We start from the raw sequence: 25,550 nt of genomic DNA on the forward strand, positions 1-25,550 counted from the left end.
CTGGGGAGCTTTTACAAAACATAAAAAAGAAGAAACAGCAAGATTGGACTTGCTTTTGCTGGACGTGTCCTATTTTGCCTTTCGATCTTTCGACCGTGCGGCCGAGTGGCGTGTACATGACCGATCCCAAGGTTTTACGTTAGTCTACCCCCTCACAATCCCCGTCTCCGAGCATCTGTCCTCTCTTTTCTGGCATATCAAAAAGGCGCCTGGGTATAACGGGGCGGTAGTAAAATGTAAAATTTATTCACTTTATCTGCTACAAACACCCCGGGACGCCCCAGGTACGGCTTTTCCCGGTTTGGCGCTATTCCATGCACTGCTGCACTGTTTGCTTTGCCGAATGGGAGGGTTGAGGGGGAGAGGGGTAGGACACAAAACTCGGTCACCGGTCGCATGGTATGGCGTGCGAGACCGAAACCATTAAAAGGTCAGTTCACTCGACGTCTGGGTTGGTGCGCGATTCACGCCACACGCTGACACCTACCTAACATCGTATCATGTGTGTGTGTGTGTGTGTGTGTGTGTGTGTATGTATGTGTGTAAATGCAGCATTGCGCCTTCTCCCACCGCCCCTGGACAAGGTGGAACGGCCCTGTCCTTCCCTTTTCGAACAGACGTCTTCTTAGTCCTAGTGGATATGGGTTTGATCTGATTTGTGGCTCCAAAACCCCCTTTAGCTCTCTCTCCCCCCCCCCCCCCCGTCTCTCTCTCTCTCTCCCCCACTCTCTTTCGACATTTGCCCGGAAGCTTCACAATATAAATGGTTCAAACCGTGGTCGGTGCGCGGCACTATAAATTAATGACGTCGCCTTTCGTCCTTTGTTTCGTCCTTTGGTTGGTTGGTGGGTTTTCGTTTGTTATGTTTTCTTTTTAAACCACACTTCCTTCCTGTCTAGAAGCAGCAGCAGCAGCACCAGCTACAGTGCTGCACTTACAGGGCGCCTTCATTATAGCAACTCGATGCCCCGGTGATGCTGGTGTGTTGTAGTACTATCATCAATCGCAGTAGGTCTAGCAGCCCGTGAACTCCGCTCCGGTTCAATGTACAGTAATGCACCGGTTTGTGTGTGTGCATCGACCGAGCGAGCTTTTTTCCCTTCCCGAGAGAACAGGAGGGGAAACAATTTTTCAACCCCTCTCTTCCCCCCCCCCCCCCTTCCTGATAAAGCTGGCAAACCGGAGAAAAGGAAAACGGAAGCGGAAAGTCGTTGGAAATAAATCGTGTAAAAATGGGTAACAAATTGTTCCATTCCCCCTGCTAAGAGGGGGGAAAGGTGCGCTGGAAGCTTTTTGGCGCTTCGTTGACGCTTCCAGGTGTAGTAATCTTCGCCGACACGGGACAGTGAAATGGGACGTGTTAAGAGGGTGAAAACTTGTTGAATGTTTTACTGTTTTTTTTTTTTGCCGACAATGAACAACATTTTGTACAAGGACGTAAGAAAAGCTTTTAGGAACGTGCAGTAAAACCAAAAAAAAACTTTTAATTAGTAATGTAAATTGATAATAGCTGTAGCAGCAGTTACGAATGTCGCATTTTGTCACGCTCCCTGGAAATATCTATTTAAACATTGGTCTCTGCAAAGGCTTGGTCCTATTTTTTTGCTCCAACTTTCATTCCCGGGACTGTAATTTTCCTAATGGTGCACCCATATCTGTGCCATGTAAAGCATCGTGTTTGCAAACGAGCGAACCATTCGAATATCCGATTTGTGTGTTGTTGCAGTTTCGAATTAGTTTTTGCACCACGCGAAAGCTGTAATCTGCGTATTCCCCCATTCCCTGCTGAGTTGGCAGCAATACAACACAATTTTGTACAAATAGCAAATAAGCCTGTAAGCCATTCAGATATCCCTGATGCCTAATCCGATCCACCAACCGGCCAGAGAAAATCCTTGTATCACCAGAAATACAACAAAACCTCCAATGCGTTGTGCTGAAAAATGCATTTTAAATGGAATGCTTAACCTCGTTTGCATAAGGAAAGCGAAATGGAGTTGTTTTTGTATCCCCCCGTTCACCCCAAGGGGCGGGTGGGGTGGGGATGGGCTTTAGTAGAATTAATGTTTTTCTGTCCAGCCTGTTCCCCTTGCTGCAGACGAGGGAGAGCAAATGGTTGCAAAACACAACAAATTAAAGTCAACAGTATCCTGCGGCCTTTTGTGTGCAGATTGGGACAGGAGGGAGGGTTCGAGGTGGTTGACAGAGGGGAAATGGTAGAATCCGGTGGATCAGGCAACGGAGCAAAGGGGACAGTTAATTAGTTAATTGTCTCAGTACTGCCATCCCAACCGTCCGGTCTGAGTTTTGCTTCTTTTTTGTGTGTGAGTTCTGAGCTTCCGAGCTGGAAGCTATTCTTTCCGTTCGTTTTTTTACTGCGCCTCCCCAGGCACAGTTACTATAGAAACCGAGAGCAGTAACCCGCGCCATCCCCCTTCCCAATGGGAGACGTGGAAAGCTTGAATTATGAGCTCACACAACGGGGAACGAGGAAAGTAAAAACATGCCAACTGGTCAACAGTGCCCGGGTCGGTCAAGTTTTAATAATAAACTCTGACCGTACTGGGTCCGTCCGTCGACGAAACTTCCGTCGTAAATCATACCAGCAGCAGCGGCAGCCTAGCGCATAATGCCATAAGCGTCATGTTTAGCTAGTGTTTGTGCTTGTGTTGCGAGACAAAACAACAACGGAGAGAAGAAGCGAAAAAAACAGCACTGACCATACTGACTGTACTGTCCGGTCGGTCAGTTCCGATTTGTTTGCCAAACCGTGTGTGGCGTAGAATACAGTACAGGTTCTGTTTGGTTATTTGCCTTTTTTTTGCTGGTGGACAAGTTGCGTGTGCGTGCTAGGTCCTACAGGTTGAACTACACTGTCCAGATGATCGACCCAGTGGAAGCTCTCTCTCTCTCTCTCTCCGACCGTCGGGCGCAATACCGGCAGATCTCGAAACCATGTGTGCGTCGTATTTTATTCCTGGTCACGGCACCAGGTGTGTTCCCACCAGCGATCTCATGGGTGGCGGCGGTGGTGGATGATTTATTGAACGGTGTCGGTATACGTTCATGCTAATAATGGTCTGCAACTACTGCAGTGGGGTTGCACCGTTGGGGAGCTGTTTGGGGAGCTTTTTTTCATATAAAAAAAAAGTTGGTATTTCGTCGCATAGGGTGATATTTACATGGTCTGCTAGCACATACGGTGTTGCACTGTCGGTGTTTTTGCTATATTGTGTGTATTGCATTTATTGGAGCAAGCTTTCTACGACGATGATGGAAAAAAACTGAAAAATTCAATCTCACCTTCAAACTGTTTCATCTGTCCCAGAAACATTACCAAACACTCGAAACCATGGACCATTGTAATGAACTTCCCTGTCCTTAAATGGCCTTCATTTTCTGCTTATTAAAACAGTACCATTACACGGTAACGGAGCAGATGCTTCTCCTTTCTCCCCTTCAAGGACAAAGAAATCCTTGCCTTCCTTCAGCTAATGACGTTCCAAAGTGCACTCGGCACTAAAATAATAGAGTGCAGTTTTGCCCCGGTACCTTTTGAAGTTCTTCGGCCAGTTCCGTCGGCTCTATGGCGCTCCCCTGAGACATCCGCCGCTCCCCCCCCCCCCCAAAACGGAAGCACTGACGGAGAATTAAGAACCATTAGAAGTTACTTGTATGTGACTTTGTTGCAATTGCCTTCTCCCTCTCTATTGCATCGCTCGCTGTAGTTGGCAGCGTTTGAAAATGAAACCTACATGAAACGGCGCACATAAAAGCCTGGTTCCATCGCTCTTCCCTCAATTAAAATGCAACGCTCGGTATATGTGTGTGTGTTTCTTCAGTCCAGAAGCAGCCGTTTGCGACCACAGAACTACGGTCTGGTTCCGAAAAATAATGACCACCAATGGCCCCCGTTCGTTGGTGCATCATCCGAGGGAGGAGTCAAAAAGAAGGGAACCGCTCTTTCCGCTCCACAGTTTGCCATAGTGAAACGATTCCCCTGTGTGTGTGTGTGTGGTTTCGGCAACTTAATTGGTGTTAAGTTGCAATTCTGCCAATTTTGTACCGAAACGAAAACATGCTCGATCGTACGGAATAAGCCTGGAGGAGTAGGGACAGAGCACGTGCGGGATGCAGTTTGCAGTTTGTGAAAAGAGTTCCATTGCATGTCGAAAGACATACAGACATGGGTTTGGGAATGGTTAGTTACCTTGGTAAATGGTATAGATAAACTACACAAAATGTTGTGCTACTGCCATGGAAAAAAAGCTTCAAATGGACTGTAATAGAAAGAGAGAGAGAGGGGGAAAGAGAAGGGACTGAAGGACTAATCTGCCCCTGAATGCCGGCTCTATGCAGAGCGTTGTCCTGGGACAGCGTTTGCTTTAGTAAAATACGAAACCAAAGCTTATGAAAGTAACTCCTTTGATGATGTGTGCTGTTAGGCAGAACGGGAAGGAGATTAACAGGATTAGAGATGTGTAGATTCCCGGCAGGAAGCATTACTTGTGTAAAATCATTACGATTCTGTGTTGAAGACATGTGATAGCTTGTTAAGAGGAAGCTCTTCTTTCTCAATTGTAGCCTGATGTTGCTGTTGCTAAATATTTGGGAATCAATTCATTCAGACCCAGAAGCAAGATAACCCGACCATTCTGTGGGCACAATTTTACAGCCATTTTACCGACATTAAAATAATAAATCAGCTTTACGAATCGAATCGACCCAGTTACTTGGAATGAAAAGTCCTCGTCCAATTACTGGCAGAACTCCCCACGCCCTCGGCAAAGGCTACAACACACCAGCAGGTTGATATTAATGCCGCGGATTGTATCAATCTCAAGCGCGATCTGTCTCAACCACCTCAAACCATCCGCTCAAAAGGGCACACTTGGGTCGGACTTGCGTCGTGGCCAGAGAGAACAATTTCCAGCAAATTGGCCCAGCAAATAGTTTCCACCGATGGCCTTTCGAGATAGGGCGGAAGGAGCGAAGCCTGCAGCAATTTCGTCTTCATCTCACCGTTTGACATTCTGACCCAGTCTGAGCCTGTATGTCTGTCAGTCAGTCAGTCAGTCAGTGAGCGCAGGTCGGTGGGAAGGCGCGTCCAAAAATGCTTCCTTTGCCTTCCGCCTGTCGAGCGTTTTAGTTGCAAGTTGTTCCAGTTTTCTTGAGAGGTTGGCAGGATTTTTCTTACCCTCAGAAACAGGGGTTCGAACAGGTTGGAGGAGAACACTCACCCGCAGATAATGGCACCACAAGTCGGTGGAGATGATAAGCGACAGAGAGCCAAATATTCCGGCATACTCCTCTGGCGCTGTGACGCTGAGGTTAAGCATTTTTGTAAAGGGTAAACCTCGTCCGATGACTTCCTCGCGCTGTAAACACAGGACCTCTTGTGTCTCGTCGTTACAGCTTGTAATGTAACATCGCACGCTCGCAAACCGCAACCGCCTGGCCGCCGTTCGGTACCACACTTTTCACTTAATGATATTTTCATGCTGCAAACTTTGAGGCAGGATGATAACAATCTGCACCTTGTTTAGCGACGAACGCGATCGAAACGAAAGGTGAAAGGTGGAGCGGTTTTTTGTTCTTGTTGTTGCAAAATAATGCGCCGCTATTATCTTGGTTGGGGTGGGTTTTGTGGAGTTGCCCTGTTCATTCATTTAGCCAATCAATCTCAAGCCACATCATGGCAGCGGACGGACGGGCAGATCGTTTTTCCGTGGAAAGCGTGAAAAGTGTTTTAAATTTAAATTTTTAATTCAATATAAGCCAATTTTGATAATGGGGTTTCGCTGTGTGAAAAGGAGGCCGCTTTGGAGTTCGTGTTCAGCCGGATTTTTTTTTGCTTTGGTGTGCGATGAAAATTAGTTAGTCTGTTTAAGCTTTTCCTTTTCTTGAGGTTGAAAGGAAGCTGATTTCCCCTTTTCAGAGAGTTTAACTAATCTTGGATGGTCAAAAAACAAACGCCAAAGCTTTACATACTGATCCGGCCTTTGGTTGCTGCAAACAGGAAGCAACACAGGTTCTTAACAATGGCTTAAATCAAACACAAATATTTGCACAACCGAGAGCGAAAGCGGCAAGAGGAGCAAACGGAACGGCATCTTTCGCAAAACGTGGAAAAAGTGGGTCACAGAATTTGCATTTTAAACTGATAGAAACATACTTTTTCGATTCCGCACTAATTATGCAGCGGCCACAAATCGAAATCAAAACAACACCGAACGGGCTGGGTGTTTGAGAACAAAAAACAAACAAACAAATCCTAGGCCGGTGATGATCGTTGGGAGCTGATCTCGAGATCATGCCTTCCCCCAAAATCGAACGAAACCGTGGGAATTTTGAAGACCAACGGGTCCGTCGGGTTTTGTGTTTTGATTTCCTTCCCTTGCCCGGTGCAGCTCGGTACTTTGGATCACTTTCCATACTTCGCTTTCAAGCTTTGCACCACAAACAGAGTAAAACATTTCCTCCAAAAAACACAATTGCTTTACAGTTATGGGATTTTCCTTCCATCGCAGGGAAAGTATCTCCCGAAAGTGGGGGAGTTAGTGCTTTAGTTTCTCCCTTCGTAACTTCGGACAGTGGGTGAAGTTTTCTTGTCTCCCACCCAAAACGTTCCAGCCCATTTACAGCCCATTCTAGCCATTCTTTTACCACCGGAGATCCGTAACAATACACACCGGGCAAGGTAAGAAAACTGGATCATCTAGCAATGCGTCCCCAGCGTAGTGTGCTGTGCAAGACACACAGCGACCGCAAACAAAAGGAAAATGAGTTGTCGGGAAAGTCAACTGCAGCGGGGAAGGCACGAACCATTCAAAAGAATCGCCACTGGGATTAAGCGGAGCGGAGCGTAGGAGGAAAACGCTCGGAAACTGGAGCAAATAGTGGAACAAAACAAAAAACAAATCTCGAACCGACTGTCCGAAAAACGACCGGCCCCCACCCCGAATCCGATCCGGGCTCCCAGCACCGGCAAGCAACAACAAAGCGCGAAAGCGAAATGCGGGCTGACCGATATGTGGAACCGAACGAACGTGGCCCCAAAAACGTGCCATACGCCCCCGCGGTACAAACAGAAACGAAGAAAAAGGGCAGCCCTTGAAAGGGAAACGACCGGTCGGCCGGCACTTGGGGACACAATAACGGACGAAATAAAAAGTGCCGCCTCTTCTCACACGGCGTGCGTCATCATAACGAGAGGCCTCCCCCTCGCGCCGGTACGCGAAGCACCGTAAAACAAACCAATATAAAAACAATGTCCGTGCGTGTGCACGTTGTAGTTTACGGGTGAACTTCGGCATCACATTCATATGCGCCGTTTGGTTGCGCGGGACGCCATTGTTAATCAGCCACGCTGGGCCGTCGATCCTAATAGGGGAATGGTCAAGCGGGAAGGTGAGGGTTGTTGTTTCTGCTTTTGTTTTCACACCGGTAAGATCGTAAAGGTGGGCCTTTTGCACCGTCATGCGACCCGTGTGTATGTCCAAGAAGACGTCAAGGGCTTTTAATTCGGATGTGCCGTCATGTGATCGTCATGGCATGCTTGTGGGTCGGAAGCTTTTAAGCGCAAGGGGGATAGCGCGGTAGTGTTCGATTAAATTTGCAAGCCCTATGGATGGAGCTTGGTGTTCGAAACAATCCCACCACTTTCTAAGCTGAATAAATTAGTTTATTTTTTTGTGATTTTATTTATTTAATTGCTACCGTTTTCACAACATTAGTTTCTGTTGCACGAAGCAAAACATTTGAACAACATTGTAAACCTAACTGATGGATACGGTATATAGAAGTATGCAATATGGATGACTCGTGTGGACAATCACATACAAATGAATGCAGTGTAGAAGACTTGGATTCAAAACTTGGTCTTGGAAAAATCAAACATTTTCTTCAAAACTCTGCTTTAGCTGCTTGATTTGACCTTATTTTTATATGATTTTGAAATTAACTAGGTTATTATTAAAACATTTACCTGTTATGACCTTTAATTTTATCATTACAGGGGGTGTCAAGTCACTTACGAATGTGCACATCATTGCAGGGTTTGTCTGAGTCAATTTCCAATGTCTACAAAATTTTACATCGATTGCAAGATGCATCACTATAATGTTTCAGTTCTTCTATATGATTTTCAACACAGCTCAAGATCAATTGAGTTTGACAGTTCATGGTGATGTATGAACGTTCGGATCCTCAGACAGATTGACCCAACACCGAGGTAGGCTCTTGGTTTACTGAAATATCTGTAATCACATGGTCATCAAGGAATAACTTGAAATCATATTAAAATAGATGACATTTTTTATACTGATGGGCCCAACACCAAGACTAAGCGGAGTAGCTTTAGTATTCTTCATGTCACGAATATCCTCTAAAGACTTTTTGATAAATTCATGCACAACAAATAACCTATCACCAGCTTTATTGAGATATATTAGGCGAACAGGCAAAATGCCATTAGTAATTGAAATGGATACAACATTGAGGCTCTTTAATCTCGTTGAAAACGTCTTTAACGTTAAAAATATTAAACAAGAAGTTGAGTAATGTTTTAACTATATCATTTCTTTAATTGAGCTCCAATAAGATCCAATGCTTCTTATCTGCTTCAATCCATCCATCTTAACTTTCTCCCGATTTGTGACAATTTGCACTCCCCAAAAAAACCTTTAAAGCGAAAACTTTTCAAAAATTCCCATCTCCACCCCGCCTAATTTCGAACCCTCATCTTCTGGAGCTTGACTGCGAAACCCGAAAAAAGTGGTCTGCCAAAGGAAGCTACAATTAATTTGTTATGACTTCATCAAAACAGTCCACGTGCAGTGTGGGGGAGCAAAAAATAGCACACCAAAAGAATACGGCCACACTCCAGACCAGACCGCAGCCCCAGTAGTCCCGGCACAAGGGCAGTAAAATGTTTGGCCAAACTGAAACAAAGTACCCACAGCGAAATCAAAACGACCGATCATTATTATTCTGAGCTGTCAGAAAACTTTTGCCCCACACACACACACACACACACTGTGAGTCGCACCCAGTACAAACAGTACCGACAGTTCCCTCCGCCAATGTATCGCAAAAAAAGAGAATGAAAATATGGTGAACCGCACACCACCCGGGCAGGAAAATGGCCATGTATTTGTGTGTGTCTGTGTGAGTGTCTGTTTTCTGTTCTTCTTTTTGCATCATAAATAATACTTTGTGGAAAAGTTGGGCGATATCTGTAAAAAAAAAAACTCACAAAACGCGGCACGTCAGTTATTTGCCGATAAGGTAGCCATTATTCTGACACCGGAGTAGTCCGGGAGTCTCCCGTCGGGGTGGTTCGAATTCTCCCGGCGGGAAATGCCACCGTCAACCGATTTTAATGCACGAAACTGTTATTTTTCTCCTCTGTTCAACGAGAGCCATCCAGCAAGGCTACGGGATCTTATTCATCTCCCGTAAGTTGCCATCCGACACCTCTCCAGAGTGTCCGGCATCTCGCATGGGGACTCGGGGAAGATGTGCGTGTCATTATTCGCAATTCCCACCGGCGGTACGGCACGGCCCGGGCACGGAAAATAGGGTAAAAAACAACAAAGGGAAGAAGCACATCATTCGTCATTAGTAATCATCGATTCGGTTCGTTCCGATTAGCTTTTGCCCCGATGGCCAGGGCCAGGGTCGCACGGGACGGGCAGCAAGGCACGGCAAAGGGTTTCTGCCAGACGACTCAGCAACAGGCGCCACCGGATCGGAACCATTCAATCATTAAATCCTCCCCAGCCCCAGCACGCAGCAGGTCGTGCGGAACCGTCGAGGAGCCATCTAGGGGATTGGCGGTGACAGTACGGTGGGTGGCAGATGCTCGCATAGCACAATAACAACGGACATTATCCGCACACGATTGAGCCGCTGCGACAAGTGTGTAATTCAATCTCGCCCCGTTCGCCTGTGGGAGGACGTGTTGAAGGTCTTCCCATCCCCTTTCGCTTCATCGTGGGCAGCTGGAGGTGTGTGACGTGTGTGAAAATCTCGGACGGTCCCGTTCGGTTGTGCTGTGTAATTCTAACGGCGACGGTACAGACATGGCACGACACTTTGGTTTAGCGGAATTTTGCAACACTATTACTCCTGCCGCGAACTTGCCGGCAAAGAATTCGATTTGGTTGGTGGTGTAGCGCTGTGTAGCTCTGTGTGTACAAGTGTAAATCGAAAGGTTCGGAATTGGAATCAGACCATGACGATGCTGGGAGTGCTCGGTGTGCCCGGGGTGTGTGCGTGAACTATCGCCCTCCCCGCTGGGTCGTTACAACAAGAAACAACAACAACTACAACAAGCAATCAAGGCACTCTCGGGTACCCTGTCCAGCCCATCCGAAGCCAGCCGCCAATGCGAACAGTGAACCGTATGGAATTGGATTGTTTTTTCATGTCGCGCGTTGTTGGTACGACGCTACGGAACAGTATGACCACCGCTAGAGACAGATGTTCCGGTTTCGGAGTGGTTCCCGTTCCGGGTGGTCTTTCGTCTCCGGGGCAGCGGGAGACAACAACGTCAACATGAGTCTCCTGCACGCATTCGCGTCATTCCAGTTGTGGCGATCGAACAGGACGACCAGCGTTAACTCAAATGCAGTGGGGGAGTGTGGGTTAGGGTTGAACCCCTTTTCCGGTATCCGGAAATCGATCCATCTCAATGCACGAGAGATTTGAAGCCTTTTCTTTGTTGTTGTTGTTGTTGTTGTTGTTGTTGTTGTTGTTGGAGTGCTGGTAGACGAACATCAGCCGCGACGCCACAGCCAAATGGAGTTGCGTTGTAATGGAACGTACGAACATCGGTCATCACGGTAGCGTACACTTTAATGACTTTCCCATTTTCCGATGCTTCCCATCCCACCCCCAACACATACTGATTCCTGCAACACAACACTATTTGCATAGCAATGTTGGGAAGCACAACGCCCATGTCGTTGGGTAATCATTGCGCGCGCCAACGGTTTCTCATATTACTGGCGCCTTCTGTCGTCTGACTTGGGCTGTTTAAATTCACAGCACACATTAGCACATAAAAAAGTTCCCCCTCTAGAAGCAAGAAAGGAACAGCCTTGCCTTTATTTAGAGCATCCGTTACCATTTTTCTTATGCAAAATCGATCGCGTCCAAAGGTCCCAAACCAGGGTTCGATCGGGTTTCCGTTCGGACCTCACACCGTTTTGCTGGTTCGACGGTTTCCTATTATCATAATTATGCGAAACTATGCATGCCAAAAACCGACCGTATGGAGGGTGGGTTCGGGATTTTTGGAGAAGAGCTCAAGCTATGAGCTCGTAAACAACATGAGCACCCCCGTTGAAAGGGCATTAATTGGTATCGTGCTGTGCTTGAATGCTGCGCGAACCAACACGTCACGGTTAACCTTAATTATGAGCTCGTTTTGTGTGGCTCGCGGAAATATAATTCCCGAAAATACGCTGGAAAAAGAATCCTCCCGTTTCACGGGAAATGAGTGAAATTATAAAAGGATGATGCTAACTTATGGCTGACATACATGGATGCTCCCATTTTCCACTTTTGTCTGGGTTGGGAATTCAATTTACCAAATTTACGAAATCAAATCAAATCAATTAAATTTTACGACCCTTGCGAGCAAGGCCGAGCTTTTTATCGTTAGTTATTGATCTTTAAGATCGCGTGAGCTTCTTCTCTTTCTCGCCTACAGCATGTTGTACAAGGATGTGGATGAGAAATTAACACCGATTATGCGCGAACAGGTAAAGCTTACCCCTCGCGAAGCTTAAAACTGCACTTTTATTATACAAATCCAGTGGTTTTTTGTGTGTGTCTAATTTCCCATCATTTGCTATGTTAATGGGCCATTAACTACCCAGCCAGATGGACAGGTTTTGTTGGTAAAGCTAATCATACTGTCATGACTAGGGGGAGAGATAAAGATAAAAGACACCGTACCTCGCTCGCTCAAGCTTCTATCGCACGATTTCTATCACAAAACAAGTTTGTATTCATTTTAAAGCCTTTGACGAAACGATAAGATTTTTCATAGTCTTCAAGAGTTGATGTAGGTGTAATCGTGTGGAGCTTGTTTTATGGAGGTTTAAAGGTCAAAGGTTAAATGCATGGTAATCTTACGCTCAGCAGCTAGATCACAACCAATTTTTGCATAGTAATTTCGTTTCATTTTACGTGATTTTCAAGGTTAAACTAATATTTCTAATAACATCTTCCTATTAGTTAAGGTCTGCTTTTTGTTACAGAACACTGTTGGATATAATAATGTAGGATATAGTATAATAGAAACCTACAATGTTTTTAACCTGTAACGGGTATTGTTGTTAGGTCGTATGTCTGACAACTATACCACTGTATCAAAATGATCTAGTCTGTAATAATTCAGCCACAAACTAATTCAATTTGTCTACAAAATCTCATATCGAATGTGCAAAATTGTATTGTTGAGAATGATTTGACATCAACTTACCGTTAGACTTCAACTTTAGCTTCAATTTGTTTTATCTGAAAATAATGCAAATTAAAAAAAAGTTATTTTTATACTTGTTTTGTATTGAATTGAGTTGTTAATGTATTGTTTTTGCAGTTTTCATTTGAAAATCAGTTTATCAATGTTTTCTAGTGAGCATTTTTTCCTTTGAAATTTAATTTTTCTCAACGCAATTAATATGACGTCCTATGAATAAATGGCATGGTACAACATTCAATGCATTCCATCCGCAACGATATATATATTATTCATTCCCAGTATAGCTCAACCAGTTGGTTAAGCTTTGATAAAAAAGCAAACACCAAAACCTACTGACTGCATTATTAATACCTGGCCCGCTTGACCAGAGAGCTCTGGTATTCCCTTTCATCCCGATATCCGTCACACTGTGGTGGAACAGATACGCATCAATCAATTCGCACCGGCCCTCTATCTAAGCATCGCCCGAATGCTGCTAATCGTGCCATCGACCAGATAAAGATAAATCCTCGACATAAAACGAGCGCGCAAACAAATTAACCGCGATCCATTCACAACATCAAACATCATAATGAACCAAACATTCCACTGCCAAAGTCAACCTGGTCAACGTGCGCTTGCTGTCGGCTGGATTGTGGGATTGTGGGCCGCATACCGTGGCTATTTTTACTGCTAGAGAACGCCTCATTCTTCTACGGTATGGCAAGGCTTTCATGATGACCACGCTACAGCATTCCCTTCGGCGCGCGAGCACTGGCAAAGAAGATTAAATTAATTTAAATATCATCCCTCGGCGTGGAACGTTAAATCCAACCAGCTACACAACGTCCAATTCAAACAAAGCTATGCTTTTGGGAGGGGCCACTCCCCGATGCTTATGCTACTTTGTCATTCTGACCCCCAAAAGCGGGGCCAGACAGGGCCGAATAAAAAGAAGACGCATTTATTGTCCAAAATGAGAGGCTCACAACCCTCTTGAGCGCAGCATCAGCGCAAATATCAAAAGTCAATCAGCGCTAACTTACGGGCCAGACGGCTCGTGAACCTGTCACCCTGAGCCCCGGTACGTGGAGTCTAATGAAGATTGAAAGACGACGCGACGCGAGGGTCCGATTGAGCTGCCCATCATGCCCGATTATTATGCTGCACGGATTGGGACGGTACTGTCCCGCCGGCGCGAGCGTGATTGGGCCCGGTCGACGCCCGATCGGACGAGTTCATTATGCGACCCCCGACAAACCCCGTTTATGGGGAGCATGGTGGTTCTACCCCGTTTCGGGTTTGATTATCGTGAGGGCACACTGCCCGCAATGTAGCATAAATCGTGAAGTAACATAAAAGTTGGTGGTAGAAGAGGCAACTTTAAAACCTGAAAATCAACCCAAAAAAGCTGTTCCGACCAATGGGTGAGAATGGGGCAGGCAGAAGCGTTCGTCACGATGCGATACTTCGGCTGAAGCGGTAAAAATCGCAGCAAATCGGTGTCATGACGAATTGCAAGTGCAGCCCAGCCATCCAACCACCGGTCTCGGTGGGTCCGTTTCGTGGCCATCACTCCAGCCTGCACTTGCACTTTTTTGCGCGGCCTTTTATCCCTTTTTCGGATGCAATGCATCACGGACCGGGTAGTCGGTGAGGAACTCGAAATTTAAACCTTTCCCCATTTTCCAGCGGTCGTGCAAACGAACCATCTCGTCCCGATCATTAATAAATGCGCGTACAAAAGCACAACTACGGGGGAAGAGGTGGGAAACGCGGAGACGCAAAAAGGGGATGGGGGTAAGTTTGCCATTTTATCAGGCGAAAGGAGCGAACATCCGAACGACGAACTGGGACAAACTCTGGTCCCGTTCCGGTCGGGATGCGCTCATGCGGTGCGCGTCGTTATTCTTACCCTTTTCCCACCTATCGCTGTCTCGCTCTCTCTTTTTCACGCGTCTTAGAACGAATGCACCGCACCGGGGGAGTGATGGGGAATGCACTTTTGTTTACTTTTTTCCCTCCCATCTCTCGCAATTCCCATCAATTTGCTGGGACTGGTTACCGGACCCGGTCAGGTGCATGCTCGGCCGTCGTCGGGTTTTGTTTTGGGTTTTGAGCGAAATGTGTGTCAGAGGCATCGGGATATCGGTGTCACCGGGTGGTGGTGGTGGTGGTGGTGGTGGTGGTGGGAGGTTCGCAACACGAGAACGATAAATCGGCCTGATGCTGCACGGAAGTAGGTTCGATAACGGAGATTCCCCATTGATTCACGTTCGCGTGTACGGTTGCGTTTTTTTGTTCCTGTGTGCTTGACTGTCCGGTGCGTTCCCGGTGCTGTCTGTTTGCTGCAGCTCGCTTTTTGCACGCACAACTCCAGTGGTGATGGTGGATGCATTTCGGATGTGTGGTTGACCAAGTATCAGGGTCTAACCAGTTCGAAACGCATCGATTGGAATCAATCGCTGTGGTGGCGAGAGTTAGCCGAGGGAAGGGGTATACTTTTCAGTCTGAGGTTCAGGTTTCTAACTGGACCTTAAAGATCGATCGGTAGCGACGACGTTGACCTGAAATTGGTGCTCTTTAATGAAGGTATGCGTGATTTCCTGCAATGCGTTTACAATTAATTGAGTCATTTTGACTTCGTGAGTTCTGAACTTTTCCCTTTTATGGGTGAAGTTGTTATGTAGTAAGTACTCTCTTTACAGTCGTATAATTAGGTCCTAACGGTCCATTAGCGTACTTCTTGATTGGGTTAAGAAAGCAGAGATCACATTTGCTTCATTTAAATTAAATGGTATATTTTATCAATTATTTGTGACAGGAAGTCCCTCTTTCGTGCCTTAATGTGACACGTTAAAAGCGTGATTTGCTAAAATCGTTTACTAGAAGTACTTTTGAGTTGAGCTGATGTAAGAGACTTCAAGGCTATAAGCGTGTTTTACGAAAATATTCAATCAAGTGTTTTATTGATGAATAAATGCTGCTTTGATACAGTACGAAACGATGGATTATCGATGGAAGTAAAAAAGAAATGAAATGATCTGCATACGAAAGCGACCCTTTCATCAATATCCTTATATACTAAACACCTCAAGATCTCATCTTCATCAACACATGAAATAGAAAAGCAATGGAGCGTTGAAATTTGAACCATAGTTCAAATCCCACTTAAAAACTATCATCCACAAACACCATCATTACCTGGAAACTTGGAGGGGCAAGAAAAGTGCCCACTCTTCATTTGCACCTGCCCTGCTGTGAGATCAATTGGATTGAATAAATACCAGACGGGTTGAAATTCGATGCCGGCGGCATTTTCACCTGTCCGAATCCGTTTTCCAAATGTGCTCTCGGAAGGTCACATCAGTGCCTTGCTGTCGAAACGAAATGCAGCTCGAATTTCATTGCTTCATTAGTGGTGGTTGTATTGCTGCTGCTGCATCGCTGTTCGATTATTGACCAATATCAAGTCCCGACGAATCGAACCAACTTTGATTTGGTGGTTCATTTTCCGCTCATTTAACAAGCCGCTTCTTGCACACAACGGATGAAACTAATCGATATTCAAATCTTGCCCAACAAGTGGTGGGCTTTTCGTGTATTAATTGAAAGCCAGAGATAATTAAACTTTTGCCTTTGCGCAAACAATTTTCCTTGTCCACGGCCATTAATCAAACAAACACACACATACACGAATAATGTCAATTGACATTTGTGCTGCACACCGTTCTGTCGCGTCTCGTCGTCGTCGTCGGCTCGTAAAACACACTTTCCCGCGTACGTTCACATCCTGCCCCCGGGGGAGGGGGGGGGGGGGACAGTGTTTGGTCACGTGCTACTGTGCTGTTTGCTGCGCGAGCCACCGAACACTTTCCCCAAACGAAGGCGGTAGGCCCAGGGGGAGGGGGCAAAAAAACCAACGACAAACTCAAAGTGTAAACGCCACTGACTACGCACTCACTTGGGCCCATCGCACTGATCTGTGGCGCTGATCGATCGACTCGGTCGGCCAGTTTAAGGAAATTTAAAATTCACCACATCGCCACATTGGCCCAATTTCGGAGCGAACCGCATTGAGGGCCTCATGGTGTGTCCGCTGGGTTGCGCTTTCGATTGGGGGCTTTTTGTATCTCATTATTGCTGCTGTTGATTTAATTCTCCTCGCTTCCCATTCGCGACTTGGTTGGGTTTTTGTCTTGTTTTGGGAGTTGTTCAAAGCATACGAATTGGGTTCTTTGGGCAGTTTCTCTGATTTTGTCTTGCTTTTCCCTTAAATTTTTTTTATTTATTCCAAAGGAAACACTTTAAATATAAACGTCTTCCTTCGTCGAACAGCCAGCGGATATTACTCATATTTCTTCGCTTTGTAAGAAAACAGACGAGACACATCGATCGTCTAACGGAAATTCATTACTCTCTCTCTCTCTCTCTCTCTCTCTCTCTCTCTCTCTCTCTCTCTCTCTTTCTTACTGCTACCACTGCCCGTTTGGTTCGTATGGTTTATGGCTCTGCCAGGTTTTTCGGTAGCTCCTCCATATGGGATCGTACATCCTCGTACAGGAAGTTCATTAGCTGCAGCAGCGTCAATCGATGGGCCAAGGTTTTGCGAATTGAAGGCCAATATTTCAAACCGTTTTGTTTTTTTTTTTTGAACCTTCAACTTCAAAGACCACCCACCAGCTGATTCAGTTGCCGAGGTCAGGGGGCTAACAAGCTTATTGTTTGCAAGAGCTTCCAACAAAAACACAACCCAACTGGACCCACCCCATATCTTCACGATCGCAACTCGATCTCGATCAGTCAGTTGTGCCCTGGTAAAAACCCCCCGAAAACAGAAAGTCGGGATTCATTAGCGCGTACGCGGTGAACGATTTCGGTTTCCTGCCATTTTCACTTAATCGTTCGCCCACAAATCAGCGGAAAATGATTTACGCAGCTAATTTGTGGAAGCCTCCACTCGCCGTGGTGTTCATTTTTGCTTTCATTTACTGTGCTGCGCTAGGTTTGAAACTGTGGCTGTGGGTTTTGGGGGTCACCGTATGTCGCTCGGTCCAAGCTCTGTCTGGCGCCGCAACGGCCACCCTAAATAGCTGATTTCCAATTTCCTTCGCCCAGCCTTGGCCCTGGCCAGGGCTGTCTGTGTGTTTTCTTTCGGATCTTTGGTGTTTTGTACATTTGTGGCATAAATTGGTGGACGCTTTCTGCATGGGCAAAATGGCAAAAAGCAACACTTTCCACTGGTTACTGGGGATACAGTCTGCCCGTTAACCTTCAATCCCAGCAACAGCGTGACACCCGCGGTGATATCTTAATGGTGGTTTATGTTATTTGCCACACTGGATGACTTTCCCCTCGCTGTTTGTTATCCATCCCGAGGGATCGAACGGAGCGAGTTTTTGTAAGGGGTAAGGGTTGCTGGAATTTCGGCTGGAATTGCTAATTTTAATTTTTCGGCCTTGTTTTCCGTCCGCAGAGTTTGTTCGCTCGAAGGTGTTCCGTTGCTATCTTCATCTCACTGGACGCCCACAAAATCCCTGGCACCTTTGCACCGGTGTTGTTGGCAAATTGATTTTTGTGGAACGAAACTAAAAAGAAATGCCAGACGGCAGTTAAAAAAATCGCAGATTGAACGAACGACAGCGATATAAAAAGAGTGTGTGTATGTGTCTACCGTTGAGTGATTTACGGGACAGCAAATCGGCAGAACGTGGAATGTGTTCGGTGGCTCCCGGAATCCTGCCCCCTAACTTGCGGCCAAAAATGCGCGCGGGACAAATCTTATCACGCGGCCGGACGCCGCGCCAGACAAAGATGAGGCTAATATTTTACCGAAATATTTGAATATTCAAAACGGGCTCGACCGGCAAGGGCATAAATGGAGCCCCCGATGGCGAGATGGCAGGATGTGTTGTTTGGCCAGCAAGCACACCGCCATGAGCCCATTGGAGAAGCCCGACTTTTCGGCTATTAAACGCTTCAGGTTCAGGTTAATTGCCAATCAAAATGCCATTGCCAAGTGGCAAATTACGATAGGCTGGCGGCGGGCGCAAAATTTGCGCGAAAGTTCGTAAACTGCGCCTGGGCTCGGTTGACCAGTGCACAATGGGCATTTGCCGGGATGAAATTCAAAAAATCAACTTTGTCATAGCGCAATTCCAAATAATAGGTTTTAATACTAAGGGTTAAACTAAGAAAAATTCCAAATATGAGCTCTTTATCTGTTCTGGTTCTCTAGAAAACACCTCTCAAAGTCGAGATTTGTTAAAAAAACGCAGAAAAATCTTCACTTTTTTGGAAAACTTTAAACCTTTGTAACTTTTTCAAATATGAACCGATTTTGATAAATTTAGACATTTTATAAAGGATATTTAGTCAGCTTTTTAACACATGAAAATTTTTGAGCTAAGTTAATTTAATGCAAAAATATACGATAATAACTGAAAAAAATTCCCGAAAATTTTCTTCATTTTAAGTTTTGACTTGATGCCATTATGGAAGTGGCGTAGAGTGGCGTTGTCTCATATATGTCACATCATAGTGTAATATATATGCTATCAATCTGTGAAGAAATATTCTGCGAAAGTTTGCGAACGCGAATTTTATTGAAGTTTTTTCACATCAACTTTTTCTAAAAACAGACACATGCGTAACTAGACGGCTCCATAGGTGCCTAGTGTAGCGTATTTCGTGTATTCTACAAAAATATATTCTACGTGCTTTTGATCAACTTTCATTTCAATTACGAAGCTTTGTATCTTAGTTTCAGCTCATGTACTTATCTTATATGTAAATTTCTATTCTAACCTAACTTTATCATTAAACATAATGAAGCAAATCAGAACCAAATACCTTTTGGTCCTACTGCAGATTACAGAAGGATATAAGGAAAGTAATTCTTAAATTATACGCATAACAGGAAAACGTTATGAATGCAGTAGCATCTATTGGCGTTTTGGGAGAAGAAACTCCCAAAACTCATGACAAACTAAATATAAGGATAGAGGGGAGATGCTACAAATAATATTTTGCAAGAAAGAAAATGCATCCAGAAGGACATTTTGTATAATGAGCTGTATTTCTCTGATTCGTTAACCAGTTCAATATCAGTAGCTACACGCACTAAAACAAAGACAGGGTTTAACTTTACAAATGAAGTAAATACTTAGTTTGTAGCTATCGTGCAATTTTGATTTTTTCAGATAGTTGTAAAACCAAGAAGGATTTTTAGTTTTATTACCCCTTCTGAAGGCAGTACAGCACTTGGAAAAGTATTGGATGAATATTCAAAGACAAACAATATGTGCTGCTTTTCATTATGAATTTGGGAAGTACTTTATTTCAATGCACCTGCTCTATCTAATTATTTAAATGCCTTTATTCATGTCTTTAGAAAAGTGAACTAGACGTCAGGAGCTTGTAATAGCATCCACCTAAGTTGTGTATGTAAATTTTTAATATTTGTACTACCTGTGAGTAAAAGTGACGAGAATTAGCTACAATTGTCCTATACAAAGCAGAAAAAATTATTTTATTCAAAATTATTATGTTTTGTTTATAAATTATTATTATTATTATTTATTTAATCTTCATTATGGAACATTACAGTATATTTTAAAATGGTTTATACTATTAGCAACAAATAATACAAGAAAAAAACACACAAAATTAATAAAACTAAGCAAAAATCCATTAAAACACTATTTTATGTAGCGCCACCTGGTGGTATGGATGCGAACTACAAATAAAATGTTATTTACTATCATAATACTCTACTACAAATGATAAAAACTAACAATTTCTGCGAAAATAATTTTATCCCGCAATTTGTTCTAAACTGCCCATTGTGCAGTGGTGCGCCTCGGTGCACAATTGATGGGTTGCGGAAGCTCGTAAAAATTTCATCCTTTCCCCCGCTTGTTGGCGGTGTTTCTTCTCTGTTGGTGGAGTCGAATGGAACTCCAACCGCATCAGGAAGTGTGTGTGTGTGTGTATTCTTGGTCGGAAGGAAACCAAGTTGATGGTTGGGTAGTCGTTGAGAGCATTAATTTAACATGCTAATTATGAAAAACTGGCCGTTTTGCCGTTTATTGCACGTGCTCTGTTGCTTTGGCGTGTTTTTGGCTGCTGCTGGTGTGTAATGGTTTTAATGAGCTGTCGCACACGGCACTTTGTTAAACGGTTTTTGGGTAAAGTTGTTAGTCTATCTGCAATCAAATACGATTGAAAACAGAAGAGAGTAAGAAAAGAATCTAACAAATCATGCAAGCAGTCTTTCTACCGAGTGAAACCACCGCGTTTAAGAAGTAAAATCCCATTCCTGAACCAAAGCCACTTTGCTGAAGTGTTTGTGTTTTGCGCTTTTCCAGAAAACTTTTGCCAACATTGAAGGCGTATTGGATGGTTTAATATCCAGTTACCGAATGGCACGTGGACTGAAATGAAACTACTTTCCAGCTTCGTCCAGTGGCGAGACGACCAGTTCAAGGGATTTGCTGTAAGTTTTTTTCAGCATAACTGAGATCCTCTCCCGGGACTTGGAGAAGCTGTTGCTCAAGCTTGTACTGCGGGAAAAGCTCCGAGTGGAGTGCGTTAAGCTTGCCGATATTAGTTCCGCGGCGGTTGGACGATGGGTTTACCGGTAAGGATAAGCGTGGCAGAGTATTTGATCGAACTTTGTGTGGAGCGGTGCATTCTTCAAAATCCGAACGTACAATAAATCTTACTTGTACTTCTTACTGTGTTGTACTTCTTTTAGCTTTGGAGCGGAAGTAAGCTCTACAACCACGGCTGTGTATGCTGGTGGGATATGGAATGGATAAGGACCAGCAGAAGGAATGGGAAAATATTAATAAGATAGAAGCGAACATTGTGACATTTTTGTTTGCTGCAAAATATTTTATTTAATATATCTTAAAGAACAGTTCGTATCTTGCCGTGTCAGTCCTCAGTCCAAAAAGGGTCCACCATGATGTCAGTCAAAGCCATCCCAGAGCGGCACACTTTCATAGTTCCAAGTAGAAGCTTTCTTCACCGCCTGCCCGTGGATGATCCGGCCCGAGCATTGCGAGCAATCGTAATTGTAGCCTTAAAGCGTAAATCTGCCCCTGTCTCTTCCGGATAACCGATTCCACAACCCCGCCGGGTGTAAATATCGAATTGCATGTTTGCTTTCACTACCCTGATTACTACCCCTTGGCCTCCAGTTTGCCGTCTTCGGGATCTTGTACCCATGGTGTCATGTGGCCTTATTTCATCCCGTGCCGAGAAGCGAGTGCCCAGACAGACGAATCCCTCGGGGATAGATGAACCAGATGAAGCGTGGCACAGGGCCACGGGACGGAAATTCAATTATCTTAAAAACCCAAGAAGGTAGCACCACGGGCCCGGGACCACGGCGCTTAAAGAAATGGTGCCTTCTGGCAAAACTTATTCGCGCGCGACCAGAATCGCGGTGCTTTAAGCCTTCGGTACACAGAGCCGTCGGCGTCACCTTGACATCGTTGTCAATGTCGGTGAGCATAATTTAGGTGCGTGACAGTGTGTCTCCCCTTTAGGGCGGAGTGGTTGAGATAGCGTTTTTTGGGTAGAACTTGCAAAGCAGGAAGGTAACCGTCAGGATTCCTGAAATCTTGACGGTAAGCGTGTACAGTGTCGTCGTTGAGGAATTAGCACTTTGCCTGATTGCTAATGTCTATGCCGGTTTGGAGTTGGCAAAGTTGATCGAATTAGCAGCTTTGACATTGTTGGGATGAGCGAATGGAGTTAAATGTCGATTTTTAGTGTGGAATAAAGCGACCGTGCTTTGAAATTGTAAAGCAAATCCAAGAAGTATCTAGAAAAGACGTCTCAAAACAACAGTAGATTCCACAACCAATTACTTCATAATTTTGTAGCAATATCGTTACTACATCTTTCGCTCAGATCCTCTCATCAACCAACCCCTTCCAGATCTGTCCGCAAGACACGTCAGTAAACAGTAAACTTACCACCCAAGCTACAGCATAGCTAATTTGCTTGAAAAAATAAACAACTTACCGCTGACAAGGAGAGAGGGCCAATAACTAGTGACGACCGTCACCTAAGCCCCATTTCCAACAACTTTGTCATTCGAGTGGCCAAGATGCGTAACTCCACCTTGGGCACATCAATGACCGAGGAGCCTACCGGCTCGTTTACTGTAAGTGGAAACGTAAAGTATTCTCCCTCCCTGCTCCCTTCTCGAAAAAGCTCGTCTCGTAAATCAGCACAGCACACACACACATTTGCGCACCAGGAGGGATCGCGTAACCAAGCTGCAAAAGCTGGACGGGGACGACCCCAAAAGCACACACCGGCAGCTTGTTGGGCAGTAATGCGACACAAGTGCGCGCGTACTTTTGCACGCTTGGAATGATTGTTATTAGAAAATGACGAGAAAGTCAACAGATCGGCCGGACGGAATGGCAACGAAGCCTTCGTCCCTCTGTTTCTCTCTCTCTCTCTCTCTCTCTCTGTCTTTCGGCCAAGGGCAACCGGACGGCCGGCTGCCAACCTCAATTTTCTGAGGCTGCCAGCTTTTTTATGTGATGTTGACACGGAGACAAAGAGCACGCAGATTGCATCTTTCAGTCATTACCAATGATGATGCTGCTGTTGTTGGGAGGAGATGAGCAAAGATGCCCAAACTATGACGTCTTGGCGGCTGTCGCTTTGTTTTTGCACACGAGCGATGATAACGGGTGCCTTCCCAATAACTAATTAGTACAGCCACGGAGCGTACGTCAGTGGATGGTGGCACCCGGGTCACACCAACCCCAACCAGGAGGGTGGAAATTGCTCGAAGGACCCGAGGATACTGATGACAAATCATTATAAATCGAGATAGCAAACGAAGCACCAGTGGAATGAATGATGTCGTCAATGGCTTCGCTCCGCAAAGTGGAAGGAGAGGTAAAACGGTTACGAGCATATGTCTTTATTAGAAAACGGTCCTTCCTTCACCGACCCGGCGCACGATAGAAAGCTAGTGAAGATGGGCCGTGGACAGCAAAGTGTGACACCGAAAGTCACTACGTCGGTGGTCGTCCCATCCACGTCCACGTGATGCCGTTGATGGAAAATTGAACCACCTCCATTTGACATTCGTTAACCTACCAGCCATGGAATGGAACTGTCACCCTTATCCCTTCTCCCATTCCGCTTGCTTGGGCTACGTGAGGAGTAGCTTCTTCCTTCGCGCTGCGCTAAGGGCAGCCATCATAAATCATGCAACTTTATGCATCGCTTCTGTCGCACTCGTTGGGTGGGATGGGTGCTGCTGCTAGGCAACTGATTATTATTTCCATTCAGCGCCCTGTGCCTCGTCTTCGGTGCTTGATAATTTTGCATGTGTTTGTCTGTTTATTTTTGTACCACGCCTCCGAGCAGTGTTTCGAGACATTTTGTGTGTGTGTGTGTGTGTGTGTGTGTGTGTGTGTGTGTGTGTGTGTACTATTTGCAGCTGTTTTACTTACAACATTGCCGTTGCTTTTGTTTTCTTTATCGATTATTTCGCGGGCCTTATATCTTTACAATAAAAAAAGGAAAGGTTCGCATTGTCTTTTCGATTTGCCGAACAAAAGCTTTCTTTTGTACAATTGACATCGCGCGGAAGTGTTTAAGCATTGATGCGTGACTGTTTTTACGGTCCGCTTCCATAATGCTTAACAGAACAAGAGTTTTAATTCACAAACACAACCAAACCCAAACCCCAGAAAAGGACCCTTCACAACCGTTGATGAAGGGCGCATGTATTTAACACTTGCCGGGCGTTACAGTCCAACTTCCTCAGGGGCGGGAGGTACCTCATTACTGTTCATCATTGGAAAACCACCGGATGGAAGGACGCACGAGTGTGAGGGGAAGTAAACGTCAAAAAGTTAGTTTCTGCGGTTTTTTGTGCGCACACGTACGCGGTCCCAGTAATGACGCAGTGCTGCAACCGCAGGGCTGACACGGCCCTGCGTCATGACAGGGGAGCGCTGGCTCCAGTTAATATGGGGGAGTTTACCTGGGAAAGTGCCGGTGCACAGGCGGCCGAGCTGATCGAAAGTGCCGCAAAAGTCCGTGGCACACGAGCTCTCGGGCGGTTCGCTTGCCGTTAATGGATGGATTTGCCCTGGGCCAGATATTTTGCGTTTAATAACAATAATCGTAAATATTCGTTCGTTACATGGAGCTGGTACATCCATTATTGAGGTGGTTATACCACACCGGGGGATTTGGTATGGTTATCTGGTTTGGGAGGTTGTGTATGTGTGCACTCAACGGCTTTGAGAAGTAGTTCATGAATCTCCTGCAGCGATGAATGTAACGTTAATTTATGAGGTATCGAAATTATGTTCACTTGCTCCTAGTTTGGAGTGGTCCTGCAAGCAAATCCTGGATTAAAGAGCCATTTTATAATTAATCAGTTAAAATTACAAACAATAACAAAGTATAATCAACCAACTTGATTCCATTATAAATGGAACATCACTGCAACATGCTTTACAAGGTCTTTTAATATCCATTTCTCCTTCGCTTGTAATGTACTGCCTCACCCGTTACTGGACTATAAACCGCCATTCTAATTGATTTCTACAGTCAAACATTTCACAGATTACGACGACATTATGTACCGAAGTACTCCAGCCTAATGTACACCCTACCGTGCAACAAGTGGCAACTTTACAGCACATCCCGGCAAACGCGTCCTCTGTTTGCGATACAATTACGCATTTCTTATTAATATTGTACACCCTTTCTTCTCTCCCTCCTTCCTTTTCTCTCTCGAAAGCCTCCCTCGGCTCGTACGGGCAACCCGTCTCGAACAAGAAACCACTTTACCTGTCTCCGTGTCGACGTAATCTAGCAACGCGTAAACCAAACCGGCATCGAACATCGTTTGTTTGCGTAAAGTGGTCACCATTGTAAAGCGGAAACCTACCAACCAACCGCACATACTGCTTCGAGAGTCCTCATTTCTCCTATCTTGTCTGCTTGCTTGTCTCGTTGGCTTTTTGTTTTTTTTTTTTTGCCTCTTGTTGCTGTTTCTGCCAATGTCTTGTGCCTC

General features: G+C 45.2%; 1 protein-coding gene across 4 annotated transcripts in view; it reads right to left on the reverse strand.

Moving 5' to 3' along the window:
- LOC1276482 (uncharacterized) overlaps positions 1–25,550 on the reverse strand; it is an 88,505-nt gene that overhangs the window by 9,904 nt on the left and 53,051 nt on the right. For all 4 annotated transcript variants that reach the window (XM_061652274.1, XM_061652273.1, XM_061652276.1 and 1 more), the window contains one exon: positions 12,497–12,531. The gene's annotated coding sequence lies outside the window, so the exon portion shown is untranslated. The remainder of the gene's footprint in view (positions 1–12,496; positions 12,532–25,550) is intronic.

The sequence above is a fragment of the Anopheles gambiae genome, chromosome 2 (assembly GCF_943734735.2).
Source record: "Anopheles gambiae chromosome 2, idAnoGambNW_F1_1, whole genome shotgun sequence".
Taxonomy (NCBI): domain Eukaryota; kingdom Metazoa; phylum Arthropoda; class Insecta; order Diptera; family Culicidae; genus Anopheles; species Anopheles gambiae.